The sequence below is a fragment of the Canis aureus genome, chromosome 18 (assembly GCF_053574225.1).
Source record: "Canis aureus isolate CA01 chromosome 18, VMU_Caureus_v.1.0, whole genome shotgun sequence".
Lineage (NCBI taxonomy): Eukaryota > Metazoa > Chordata > Mammalia > Carnivora > Canidae > Canis > Canis aureus.
The window spans coordinates 7878643-7893563 of record NC_135628.1 but is presented as its reverse complement, the minus strand read 5'-3'; the positions used below and the strand labels follow the sequence as shown (position 1 = coordinate 7893563).

General features: G+C 34.7%; 1 long non-coding RNA gene across 12 annotated transcripts in view; it reads left to right on the top strand.

Annotated features, from left to right (window-relative positions):
* LOC144288544 (uncharacterized) overlaps window positions 1–1710 on the top strand; it is a 493091-nt gene extending 491381 nt beyond the window's left edge. For all 12 annotated transcript variants that reach the window (XR_013356452.1, XR_013356435.1, XR_013356462.1 and 9 more), the window contains one exon: window positions 901–1710. This is a non-coding gene — a long non-coding RNA (uncharacterized LOC144288544). The remainder of the gene's footprint in view (window positions 1–900) is intronic.
* Window positions 1711–14921: the final 13211 nt, after the last annotated feature.

Genomic DNA, 14921 nt, shown 5'->3' with positions numbered 1-14921 from the left:
AATTAGCTAAGCCAGAAAGAAAAGCCCACATCCTCTTAAAAACCTTTAGCACAAATAAGCAGCAGAAATAGTTGCAAAAAAAATCCAGCTAATAACACAGTCAAACTCTTACAGGTGAACTACCATTACAGTTTCTGAAATATCACTGTGAAGTTTTGCTTCTCAACTTGAGGTTGACTCTCTTTATTAATGTAATCTCTTGGGGGATGATATTACATCACCTTGTACGTGCGATCTGCACACAGTTGTTAAAGACCTTTAAATCTAATGTGCAGTGACCTCTTAAACATTTGCTCTCACTGGTGGTTTCCAATTTCTTCTATATCAAATGGTGACCTTAACATTCTAACTCACGGATATAACTATTAGAATTGAGCTGACATGATAAATGACTGCTCTTGCCGTCCTGGTCATATTTTTATTTTTCAGAGATTGAGTTGATAGTTTGGTCTTTTCAGTTTGCCTTTTACTTCTCCCGAATAATGGCCATTTCATTGTTAATTTGCATCCCTCTACAGAAGAAAAATAATACTCAAATGATTTCATTAGCAAATATAATATCTGCAATTCATGGTTTGATATTATTGATCAACTTTGATTTTTTTTCAAAATTAATCCAGGAACAGTATATGCAACCATGTCTACTTATGATTATCTAAAAAATCTGTTATCTTCCACATTTGCAGATTTCATCATTTTCCCTATCCTGCTTAGTCCTACAGTTCTCACAGTTATCTACAGTTATTTTAAAAAGCCTTTATGATTTAAGTGACTATCAAAGTTTTCTGTAGCCCTAACTCAGAGTAGGTTAGTTTCCACAGTTTACCCCTCACCTAGTTGATGTTTATTTTCCTGCTACCTGATACTAAATATGTCTGAACCCAAATTTATTCTCTCCAGGCACTGTCATCACCAAACTGTCAGTCCTTGATTATCATCAATGGTGGAACAACCCTGCCCCAGCTTATGACAGCAACAAATTGAGACTCATCCTTCAGTTATGTGCACGTAAATTATCTATGCTACCTGAAAGATTATTTTTTCACTTACCAAGGTTTTAGCAACTCTAATTAACGTATAATGTTTAGTCTAGATATCCATCTAGATATCCATCAATTGACTTAACTGAATTTTAGCTATCCGATTGCCTAAATAAACTTGATATATAACTATTGTATAGTCAGATAAGAATTTTTAACATTAATGAAGAATTGTTTAATGGACAATAACAGTCCCATTATTTAAACACTAAAAAGCTAAGTGCTACAGTCAAAAATTAAACTAAGCTATTTCTTGAATTATTAATCTATTTCCACTTAGATGTCCTCCTTAGAACATTTTATAATCTGAAACACTTGTGACTGTTTTATGATTGTTAAATTTTTACTGAAGGAGTTAAAGCATTTTCTGCCTAATACACCTACAAAAATAACCTTATTTAACTTGACAAACACAGTCCAATACATATTTAAGCTATTTTGAAAATAATGGAAAAATCTTATTAATAACTGTTTTCTCTTGTGGGGTGTGGTGAATAGTAATTTAGGGCAGGTGAGAGCAAAGCAATTTAACTTTTCCCTTGTTAGTTCCTTTGACCTACAAGTTTGGAGGTCTCTGCAGCACCCTTGAGCTTTTTCCACAGAATAAAGTAATAGTTGCTAAGACTTTGCCAAAAAATAAAAAAATAAAAAACTATCTGTTTTGCTGTTAGGTTCTGCCTCTATCTTGTTCAGGTATTTCTTGTATTATTTCTATCTCCAAGAGAGAAAAATGCATGTGTGTGCATGTGTGCTTTGCTTATATATATTACATATGGTATATACAGTTGACCCTTGAACAACACAGGTTTGAACTCCATACATCCACTATATGTGGATGTTTTTCAATAAGTGCAGTACAGAAAAAAAGGGTATATTCTCTTTCTTATGATTTCCTTAATAACATTTTTGTTTTCTCTAGCTTACTTTGTTATTGGAATACAGCATAAGATACATATACAAACTACGTGTTAATTGACTGTTCATGTTATTTGTAAGGCTTCTGGTCAATAGTAGGCTATTAGTAGTTAATTATTGGTGAGTCAAATGTTATGCAAGGATTTTCAACTGTGCTGGTGGGTCAGTGCTCATAACTCCTGCATTATTCAACTGTATTATATAGTAGGAGAACATATATCTATATTATATATTTCTTTTTTTTAATTTATTTATGATAGTCACACACAGAGAGAGAGACAGAGACAGAGACAGAGACACAGGCAGAGGGAGAAGCAGGCTCCATGCACCGGGAGCCTGATGTGGGATTCGATCCTGGGTCTCCAGGATCGTGCCCTGGGCCAAAGGCAGGTGCCAAACTGCTGCGCCACCCAGGGATCCCTATATTATATATTTCTTTCCACATAAATTGTCTCTTGGCTAAAGTTGATATTGGTCAAAGGAATGATGCCCTCCAACTTGATCTTGTATAATGAATCTATATGTCTGATGAGTTAGGAATATATATTGCCTTTATTTTAAACAGTATGGCCATTGCTTTAACCCATTTATGAAGTCACCTCTCACCATTATCTTCAATTTCTCTCTATCTTGGCTCTTCCATCACTTCAAGAGGATAAATTCATGCAAGTATATTTTTGAGGAAACCATATAAACGACTACTAGAAATCATTTATTGAAGTAAACAACTTGATTACCTTTAGGGCTTCTCTGAATCCTTTTATGTTCTGGGTTTGTGGGTGACTGAATATTTTTGCAATTCAGATCAAGTGCCAAATTAAAACATTGTCCAGTAAAACAGGCTCAGAGCTGTGAGTCAGCCAACCTGAAGTGCAGTTTTAATTCTACCATTACCTAATGGTGAATTTTGATAATCCCTGAAATTTCCTGTATTTCATTTTCTTTGTAACATGAAGTAGTTAGATTAAGTTATCTAAAATTTCCTGCTTTCCAAAAGTTCTGTGTTTAGAAAATTCTAAACAGAATTGAGGAATTCAGGAAAAAGTAAATTTCAGTAAATTTCCATTCTCAATATCACCTTTGGCCCCTCCAGAGGCGCCAGATGCACTCAATCTGCCTAAGGCCTCCTCAACACCTAAATTGCCTGTCTGACTCCTAACAAGTTTAAGTTGGTGACTTCTGAGCCTAGCCATTATCTGCTTTATTTCAAAATAGTGCTCACTACCAATAAATGCAGCCTGAGATGAAAGCAAAATCCTAATACCTTTTTTTGTCATCTCCTACTCCTTGATCTATCTCACCAGCTCAGGAGTGTTTTACAGTAATATTATTATCTACTAGTTTAGAAAACTGCCATTTTCTTATATTTCAATGGCAGTTTTAATTAGTACAGTCTTTGTACTTTGTACCAAGTAAATTGGTAATAAGCAACAAGAGGCTTTCCAATTTTTTCATAATCTTTCCCATAAACTCAACATCTAAGACTTTGTTTTCAAGAAATATTAGGAGGGATACATAAAGATATAGATACAGCATTATTCCTATGGAGGTGGGGGTAAGTTAAAACAACAGAAATCTTCAAAATATGACATCTATTAAATAAATTTTGAGGACCTCTGTAATGGAATATTATATAGCCATAAAAATCATAGTTTGAAAGATAATGATATGGCAAAAAGGTGACTGATTAATCAGTATAATTTCTAATTGGGAAAATTCAATAAATAATGTATAAATAAACAAAAATATCTGGATTCCCACTGTTTAAGGCTATTATTGTTTATACATTTGTGAACTTCTCCTGTCTCTTTAAAACCAAGTATTGCTTTATAACGTGAATAGCAAAAACAAACAAACAAAAGCCTCCTTTTAAAGGACTTTTCTTTACCAATGGCCACATGTTAAGAAGAGACCAAGATTCGTGTGTGTGTGTGTGTGTGTGTGTGTGTGTGTGTGTGTGTTTGAGGCACAAAACGCAGGGATATTGATTCACAGAGAAGGTTTGTATACATGTAAATGTACAAATCATATACACCTATGGAGCCTTCAACAATATTGCAGTTTCTCCCTCTGAACAGGGTTTTTTCAATATCAGCAACAGATAATTACTTTTAGGAGGGATTTCTCTGTATATCGCAAGATGTTTAGTAGTATCTCTGACCTCTCTCCAATAGATATCACTACTCATTCCCCCCTCACCAATTTGTGACGACCAAAAATTGTCACCAGATGTCACCAGATTTCCCTTGGGAGGCAAGTATCATTCCTGCCTGAGAACCACTGCTCTAAAGCTACTTTCTCCCAGGCTGTGTCTTTTTAGCACCAAACAAGATATATCATTAGATTGTTTTTAATAGTTAGGAAAAGCAGATGATCCAGATAAAGTCACTGTTAAGAAAAATTATTACATACTCCTGACCCTAAGTTCTGGTTTGTTGTTGTTGTCGTTGTCATTGTTGTTGTTGTTGTTGAAGTGTTCCCAAATACTGGCACAGCCTTGTAAGGTATGGCTCCCTCTTGTAGCAGCTGCGACAGGAGAGCTCAGAAGCTTCTGATCCCTAGCATTCTCTTTCAGTCTCTGACATCTGACAAATAGACATAGTCTCAAACATTATTTTTCTATCTCTGGGTCTACCCCATCACCAGTTCATGAGAAATGGAACTGCCACAGCCTCATCAATATCTCTCTACCAGAGAGGGGTAGGAGTGCCTCCCTATAGCTCCCAATGACCTCTATTGACGACATGAGGGAAAGGAGGGACCTCATTACTGCTGGGCAATGGTGAAAAGCCTGACTCTCCACGAGGCTTCCTTTGATACACCCCAGGAAGGATGGAGGGGGCACCTAGTTATGCTGGTGGAGTCTCCACTAACTCCACAGGGATTGGCCTCATCCCTGACAGCAGTCAAATTCTTGGCTCCCTTCCTGGCCTTCAACTGATACCAGTTGGGGAGGGGTTGGAACACTTCATTAAGGCTTGGCATGGGTGGAATTCTCAGCTCCCACATGGTCTATGCTAGTGTCAATGGAAATGGAGCTACCATTTTATAAGTGGTGCTTAGCTGGAGTAGAGCAGCTATTTTCTAAAAGCTTTCCATCTTGCCAGGCTGTCCCTTCTCTGGTCATTCGCCAGAGAGAGCAGACTTTCCTTGGGGCTATTTTGGTCTGCATCCTTTGCAATTCCAGGTTGTCTGCTAATTCACCTCTAGATCTGGGATATATGAAGTAAAAATATATGTACTTATACAATGTATAGTTTCCCCCAAATCATCTATTTCATTGACATTTTTGAAGTTATTAGCATAAGAAGGTACAAAGAAATATCCTTATTTTAATCTTCTACATATCTGCAAATTTTTAACTTTTAATTTGTGCTCTTGTATTTTCCTGAGTTCAAGAAAAAAAAAATTGACTCCAGGCCACACTGAAGGTCTAGAATATTGTTTTGAATTATTGTGTATTGTTACTCCTTTTGGAACAGTATTTTAAAGAAAGGTAAGATTACAATTAGGCAGCTTGAGAATGGGACTGTTCATTAATACCATATGGGTCTTATTTTCATCCTCTCAAGTAGATATGATAGATATATCCTACAATTTTGCAATGAAGCTGAAATAAAATTAAACAAATAAGCAATTAACCCAGCTTCTGGCTTTTAAGGGGTGCTTGATACATGCTCAATTTTAGCTGTTGCAGCAAGGAAAGAGTTTTCCTCAACCCTCTTGGGGTTCCTGGTTAGGTTTAAAAATTAAACTGACAAAGACCGATTACAAGGAAAAAAGCATGTACATATCATTATATGATGCAGGAGCCTTCATAAGGAAACGAAGCCCCAAAGACACAGACCTGTATTTTTATACTAGGTTTGATGGGGAGTGGAGTTGGGTAGGAATATGATAGGTAAGGAAGTATGAAGTCGTTGTAGTAAAATTTAGCAAGCCTTATCATTTAGATTCTTCTTGGTGTCCCTTTGTCTTTGGAGAAAAAAATGCTCCTTTCCTTTATATATACAAGGGCACCTGTCATGGGAGGATTTTATGGCCTGTTTCAGGGAAGAAGACAGTATAGGTAGGTCAGAGTGACTTTTTTACTTCTGCCATGTTCTCAATCTCCATCAGCTTAGTTTATTCAATATGCAAAGGTGCCATAATTTGGAGTAGCAAGTCCTATACCCCATCACTATTTTAGAGTGTAATGATTAATTACACTGATAGTGACATTATCTTTTCAAATTTATTAGTAAAATATTCTGATTTTAATTTGTGCTCTTAATAAATTTGTTTTGATTACTATATAACATTTAAATATTAATGCTAATTAGTAAGGAAGTTCCCCAGTAATTTCCCCCCCCCAAAAAAATTGAGCCAAAGTAAAGAAATTCATGACATTCAGCTTATCCATCCTCTTCTGTGTAAATTGGACCGTATTATGCTCTTGTTATCTTGACATATTCTATGCTTAATCGCCAGTTCTTTATGCTGTCTCTTGTGATCCTCTTCCCTAGGTCCATGCTTTGGCAGGCTACATCCATAAGAATTTTCAATTATAGAACACATAAGCAACATGGAAATTTTGGGCCTGGTGATTAGTGATGAAATAAGAGGTTCAGCTGTATTAAAGAGTCTGAAAATCATTTGACTCAATATTTGGTTTTCTAGTCTAAGTCTTGCCTTGCTACCTAAGTGGTTGGACACAGAATCAGATTAGAAACAAAACAGACAACAGAGACAAGAAAATCCAAGAATTTCATAGGATTTGCTTGCCGGGGGAAAGAATAAATGGTAAATAAATGGGGATAAGAATGGGAAAATAAGTATATAAGGAGGATAGTTGGGAGGTACAAACTATAAACTTTGACCTGAGTATAGCATAAATTCAAAAAGTGCACCAATTATAAGTGCACAGCTTAATAGATTTTCACAATGTGAACACATTTATATAACTATCATCAAGATCAAGAAGCAGACCATTAGGAGAGCTCCTTTTCAGGCATGCCCCTATCTGTTCCAAGGGCAGTCCTACTCTACAGTCGTTATGAAGCTTCATAACACTGGCAAGACCTATCTGCCATGACTTTTGGTAGAAAAAGAACATCTTATTTGAAATCCACCATAAGATTTTCTCATTTTATGAATGCTATGATGCTTTTCCTATTACATAGCAGCATTAAAATTCCCACCCTCCAGTCTGTCAAAAATCCTAAGACTTAACCATTTCATAGCCACTATGAAGACACAGTTTTAACTAAGTTGCAAGTATGCTATGTAATCACAAAATGACCCAATCAAATAGGGACTATTTATAATTATTCCACATTTATTGTTGAGGAAACTGAGGATATATTAGTTGGCCAAAGTCTCAGTTGGGTAAAGTTGGGATTAGAGTGCAAATTAATGATTCTAGGTGTAAATTCTTAACCAGAAATTTATTCTCACATTCTCACACAGCTACCAATACTGTCTGTGATATTATTCAAACTCTGTCCTCTATTGTGCCTCAATTGTTTAATATCTGGTGACCTACAGTGAAAATTGCTTCCATCATTTGGTTCTTTTGGAATTTAAATGTAGAACCAAAGATAAAGAAGAAAGCTGTTAGAGAAATCAAATATTCTGGAAGTTTTCTTGAAGACTTCTACCTTAGATGATATACTACATCATTGTTTTTTAACTCTTAAGATCATATAAAAGCTTCCTGCTAAATATAGTGTTTGGCTTCAGGAATAACTATCTCATGAGAAAGTCATGTATTGTAGCTTCTGGAATATTTTCAAGCTTTGTAATTAATAAAGGTTATCTGGAATTAGATCATTAAGTCTTCATGGGATACTTTATATTTAAAGGTATAAAATCAAAGTACTTTTCAAGTTTTTTATTTATTCATTTGTGAGAGAGAGAGAGAAGGAGAAGGAGAAGCAGACTCCCCAATGAGCAAGGAATCTGATGCGGGGGCATGATCTCAGGACACAGGGATCATGACCTGAGCTGAAGGCAGACACTTAACCAGCTGGGCCACCAGGTGCTCCATCAAAATACTTTTAACATCTAACTATCTTTTAATCTGTGAAGGTGAGGAGCTTCAAAGATTAGGTTTCAATTATCAATGAGTTTATCACATAAACAATGTTCCATAATAGTAAATAAATTCACTTGAAGAAAAATTATTTAAGATTTCACCTTTTTTTTACTTTTTACCTAGTAGGACACATATCATATGGTTACTCTAGTAAATAACCAAATGTCCTTACAGTTCAAGTGTAAAGTAACAGGTTGATGATAAAATAGATTTATTCTACAAGATCAAACTCTCATATTATTCCTGATCCATTAACACACAGTTCTTTGTGCCTTAGTTTTACACAATCTTCAGGCAAGAAGAAAAGATTATTAAAATTAATTTTCCCTTAGGACTTATTCTGGATTTTCACACACATTGCACAAGCAAAATGGCTTTTAAAACTCATGCTTTTTGTCATCCTAATTGTTTTACACATCTTGGCAACTTTTCACACCCTGCATAAAACAGGGGTTCATTAGGAGTCATTAAAAGAAAATATTTTTCTTGCAAATGCATTAGAGAATTTGCACATTATTTTATGCCATTTTCAGAAAAGATGTAAATTGTGACTAATCATGAAGCAAACAGGGTCACTTAACAATAATGCAGGAAAGAGTCAGCAACAGCATTTCAGAAATGAGAACTTGATAGGATTTGAAATGGAAACATTATTACCTGATGATAAATGTTTAGCATTATATTTTTTTGATGAGTTTTAGTTCTTAAGTGATTAGTGATATTTTTATATATTCTTACGTATTACAAGAAGAAAATAAATATAAAGAAAATGGATAATAAAATAAAAACCTAAGGTAAAAATTGTATTCTTAGTTTACTTTGACTAGATGATTTCTTACAGAAAGAACATAGGTATGAAGTGAGACAGAGGGAGGGGAAGGTAAGGTAAATTTAGCAGATGTATGCAGTTTAGACGGTGAGATGTTGTTGAAGGAAGAATAAAGGCCTATATTTCAATATTACCAACATGTAATGAACTATATGAATGAACAAATCTGATTTTATAGCTACTTTATGGAAGATCCAGGAGTAGTGTTATTTTTAGATCCTTAGGAACAAGGAAAAAAAATCATAGTCATTTAGATGAAGTACATAATATGAAGAGCAAATAAAAAGCATTCTCTAACTTTGTTTCTCAGAGCAACTTGTTTTTCCTGAGTCATATGCAATTGCACATGTGCGTAGGTCCTGAACAAATAGGCTGTTTGTTAGAATCATGTGGTGAACTTTACATTCTAACTGTGCCTGCGTATCTCCAGGGTAAGCTAGGTAATAAACCTGATCCCAATATCTAAGAGAGCCAATGCAGACTCATCTCCCCTATTTTTTACATTCTTATAACCATCTTTCATTTATCAAACTACGAAGTTATCATTGATATAAAACTATTAGCTCAAATACAGACTTCAGATTGATTTCTCCCAGTTTTCCACTAGTGCATTTTTCTGTTGCCGAATCTGTTCAGGTACAATACCAAACTGTACTTAGTGTAATACCTTCTTAATCTCCTGTTAAGGAGTAATTGTCTAGTATTTATAGAATGTCTCTCAATTTGGATTTGTCTGACATTTTCTCATGATTATATTAAGGTATTGGGGCTTGTGGGAAGAATAACACAGATGCGCCCTTCTCATTCAATCTTATGATGCCAACTCCTCCTTTTAAGATTTACTTTAATTTGGTTTCCATGGGAAGGGTATTTGTGTGGTGCAATTCGCTAGGTATGCAAGCAAACAATAATGTTTCTTTGCCTGATATGAATAAAAGAAAAAGTTGGAAGGAGTCAAGACAATTTTGTGGATCAAAGAGAATATTAACAGGATCTAAGAAATTATGAAAATTGTTCTTAAGAAAGCCAGAGTCATTTTATGGCCCTTGCATCAGAAAAAGTTAATGATTAATTCAACATTTGGTGAGGTTGGATAGATGGTTAGGATCATGTCCAAAGACACATTGTATTCTTCATTGGCTGCACACAATTTAATTACACAGGAGTACTTTGGAGCCAGATTGCTTGAGTTCATAATCTTGGCCCTTCCCTTGTACTTGCAAGTCACTGTCCCTTGCTCCATAATTTGAGTAAACAACAATACCTGGCACACAGTAAATATTCAATAAACATTAACCACTATCATTATTATTCAAAGCTACAAGACTTTATTAGTAAATATTTTATATATCACCTTTTAGTGTGGACAAATAAGGCATAGAACTTTTTAAGGGGAGAGGAGCATTATGCAAATAAGAGTACTCTTACATAGCTTGCTTAGCCTTTTTGTTTATATCATCTATTATATATATTTCTCTATTTCTAAAATTAAATGATTAGTTCCTTATTTAAGACTGAGTTCATATTTATTTTTCCAAATACATCTTTCTTTCAGTTCTCATTTATTTTACCAACATTCACATGTTTAGTTTTCAGATATCAGGCCTCTTGATATCTAAACTTTCCCTGTTAATATTGACTTTTTGATTCAAAAGTTGGCCTAAATATCTGGAGAGTTTTTTATTTATTTCTGGTATGCCACAGCAGTTAAAACTGTTTATTTAGTACTCTTAAATAGTTGATTTAGTAATCTACACTGCTAATAAAGATAGGAAATCAAAATGTAATAAACTCACTAAGAGTTTGCAGAATAGAACGTGAAGCACTGTTTACATAAATAAATAGCGATTGTGTAATGATTTCTTTATGATCTTATTTGCCTGGTTTTGTTTGTGCTCATAGGATGACCTTCTAGGTAACATCACTCTTTGCTTTTCTGAATCAAAGGATCCTAGAGGCTGAAATGAAATAACTCTACAACAAATGTATACTCCCATGAAAATTCAGTTTCACAATCTTCACTGTGATGAAATTATATCCAGTATATGATATAAACACCTTTTCATAAAATGGAGGACTTTCTTGTCACTCGTGTGAATACTAGGACTCTTACTGACGGTGATCGGAGGAACAAACATAAAGCTGTTTTTGAAGCTCTTGTAGAAGGTGGAAAAGGGTTTTCAAAGAAGTCTCTCCCAAATCCCTCATCAAGTCTCATTGGTTCAAATTGGATCACATGCCCTTTCCTTGCTCTCTGCTCAAGGGGATGCGTTGCCTAGAACATTGAACCAGCTTGTCCTGACACAGGTCAGCTGAAAGACAGAAAACAAAAGATGAAACCTATAAGTACTGTTAGGAAGAAGGAAAGAGTATAGATGATAAATAGGCAATTAAAAATGCATATTATGGTAAAAAATTGAATATATGTACATATTTCTATTTATTAGTGTGAGGAAGAGAAAGTTTCTGGCCTCATGAGCTTATATTCATTGGCAAATACAAACAATCAAATTAATACAATTTTAATAGATGTGCAATGAAAAAACTGAAGCAGGGCAATGAGAGATGATCATTTTAGGTAGGTGGCCTCTCTGAGATGGTTTAGTTAAGACTGAATAATCAAAAGAGGCAAGCAAATGAAGACCTGTGGAAAGAATGTTCCATTTCAGAGAGAAAAGCAAGTTCAGATTCCCCAAGACAAGCTTGGCCCTTTCAAGTCAAAGAAAAGAGAGGCAAAGCCAGAACATCATGAAGGAGGGAAGAGAAGCCTGAGAAGTCACTGGGGCTAGCCCATGTGCAGGTCATAATGAAAAGTTCGGATTTTATTCTATTTGAACTGGAAAGCCACAGGGGTTGGATTTCTGGGAGAAAACAGAGAGACGTCAAAGGAAAGTAAATCTTTCTGATGTCTGTCTCATAATTTCACCTGAATTCATTTGTATTTCCCAAATCAGCTGATCTCAGATCATGGAGTTTGAGACTATTCATTTGAATACCCCAAACATTTTTCTGATTTTCTGCAAAAAAAAATGATTGGTTAGTTTTTCATATGCAGTTATTCTGTCTATAAAATTGGTGACTTTTTAGTTTTAGAAGACCCGTACAATTACCTTGAAAACAGGATTTTACATTTGTCCTATCTGGAAGTTGGGCTTTAGGCTTCACTGCAGAATTATTGAGGTAGTCAATCTGGACTGGCTGGGAAGCATTTTAAATGAGCAGATTTGTCAAGGTGTGTACCACAAGTCAGAAGTAGCTGCTATTTACTCAATAGTCTAGACTGTCAACTTCATCCTCCTCCTGCATAAAAATAAACATTTTCTCCACAACAAAGGCTTTTTATAAAAGCAATAAAACAACTCAAGGGAGCATTGTTATCATGAGCTAATCACACCCTTGGGGAATTAGAGGCACGTTTGCTGCACCCAGTCCTCACAGCACCCCAGGGCTGTGATTATCTCCTGATAACCTCCCAGTCTGTCAGACCTTGTTGGTTAATTAGGTAATTTTCCACCTGGTCAGAGTGCATTTGAAGATTCTTTTGGAAGTTGCATAAACAAGCACAATTTATAAAACATATGCATACATGCACACACATATCAGCAAAAAAATTGGATAATTATCATTTATTCCAAATAAACCCAAGTTTTAAATATATATATATATGTATTTATATACATACATATATTTTGTATATTTATAAAATAGAGTCCAAGAACTAAAAACCATGAGGTGCTACTTTAACAATGAGTAATTCTGATGAGTTCAACCCAGGAAATCTTTTAGAGAAACGGCTAAAATTACATAATGTAGTTTATTTACAACCAATAAATGGTTGTGACACTTCGATCCTTTTTATAGGATTCAGTTGCCCATTGTTTAATGAAGAATTGGGGCAGAATTATAAACAGATATTGCTAATAATAAACCCAGGCATAAATATATAGGGTAATTTGGAAAAGTTTGTCATAATAAGATTTATGTTAGGGTGATGGAGAAAAACTTAGAAATAAATTTGAATATTGACAGTTATTTGGCAAGTTCAAGTGTTTTAATTAAATATTTAAAGAAAAATATTATTTCTTTCTTATTTATATTCCCAGCACAGGTTACTGTAAAAAATAAATTTACCCAGTCATAACATGAGTATGATGTCTGTGAATCTCACAGATCATGGCATTACATTAATAAATGAGTGAACTTTTTAAATAAAAGATGCCATATAAGTGGAAATATTTTATAGCACTATCACTTTTCACAGCTACCAGAAAAGTAAGAAAAATGATTCAAAAGTTTAATTTTGCTTTATTTGGTTTCTTATGTAATTAAATACAAATGAACTACATGGGCCTGAATAATAATAATTCAGGATAAGGTTTAAGTTTTGGAAGCTTAATAAGTTTATAATGTGATATGCTAAGTAGTACACTAATAAAGGATGATGGAGCTTTAAGGGGAACATCAGGAATCTAAGATTAGTCTAAAGATGGATAGAAGAGAGAAATTAGAATTATGAGGGAGATTATAATTTTTTTTTCCTCCTGGCATTGTCAAAATGCCAACAAACAAAGCAAGATTTATTGAGTCACCAGTATCTGCCAAGCACCATTAACACCTGATTGTATATAGGAGTCAAAATTCAAATAAGGTAGATCCCTTGCTCTCAAAGAATTTATCTTTTTTGTTCTACACAAACTGTCTCATATGCCTGAACTTATTTATATGTCCATACAAATAATCAAATTGGTTCAAGATTCTAATACCCATCCATTAAAATCATCAGGAAGCATTTATTTTTAAACATAAATTCTTATGCCCTGAGAAATTCTTTTTTTTTTTTCCCTGAGAAATTCTAACTCAGCAGATCTGTGGAAGGAATATGTTTTTAAGTCCCTCAGATGAGTCATATGCACAGCTCTATTTGGGAAACAGTGGAATATTGTAGGGGAAATAATATAATTGAAAGCAAAATCTTCCCAATTGAAAAAACTTCTCCACAGTGGTAGAAAAGAAAGAAAATAATTTTATTATCAAATAAGCATTAAACCAGAATGTGATGCACATCACAGGAAATCCACTAAGAGGTGCAAAGACAGAAAGAAACCTGGCCATTTTATATAGCCATGCAGCTACAACTCATTACATATGTTTTCAATATAAGTAAAAGTTAGTCCCCAAGTAAGAGAACTTGACAGCACCATTTGTCATACAGTTTATCCTAAATTCACCTGATAATTGGGTTTATACAAAGGAAAAAAATCTTCCTCACATTTTTATGACAGGCAATTAGTTTTGCACCTTGGAGCTGGACCCCTACCTCCCACCGAAATGAGGAGATGGTGCACTGTCGCTCTTGGTATTTAGATTCCAAAGGGATGGCTTTCAGGTCCTTGAGGAAGACATTCCTGGATTGTAAAACTGGAAAGAGGCTTTTTAATATTTACATACATTGGAAGGGGCAGAGAAAGAATTTACAATTACAAGTTTATAAAAATGCCCTAAGAAATGGGTAGGAAGGCATATTTTCCCTTAATTTTAACAGGGAAAATTTTAATTTTTAATTTGTATTCGACCTTAAAATATACATACCATGATCCTATCATCCAGGATGGTTTGTGAACAGGACCACTTGTGAGATAATGATTATTTTTAATTACCCTTAAATTTAAAATTCTAAAGAGGTATTAGACACTGTAAGACGGAACACTTAAATAAACGAATGAGTGACTAAAGGAATTGAGGAATGGATGAACAAATACCCCTTCCTATTAGGGGCATTCACATTTCTCTTCCATGCACTTCAGTCTTGGATAGAGGAGATTTCTGTCTGATAGAAATTGCATTAGGTAGCCTCCAAGACCCCTTCCACCAATGAGATTCTTAGAGTGATTTAGATGATGTCAGGGACACCTGGGTTTAAATAAAGCAGGCATGTTAGAGCTACTAGTGTAGTCTCTTGAAACAAGAGACTCTGGTCACTGAGACAAAGATATTTCACAGTTTGAGGTACAACTACTGGTGGAATGCAACACCTTTCTATTGGAAGTTGGCTATAGCCATT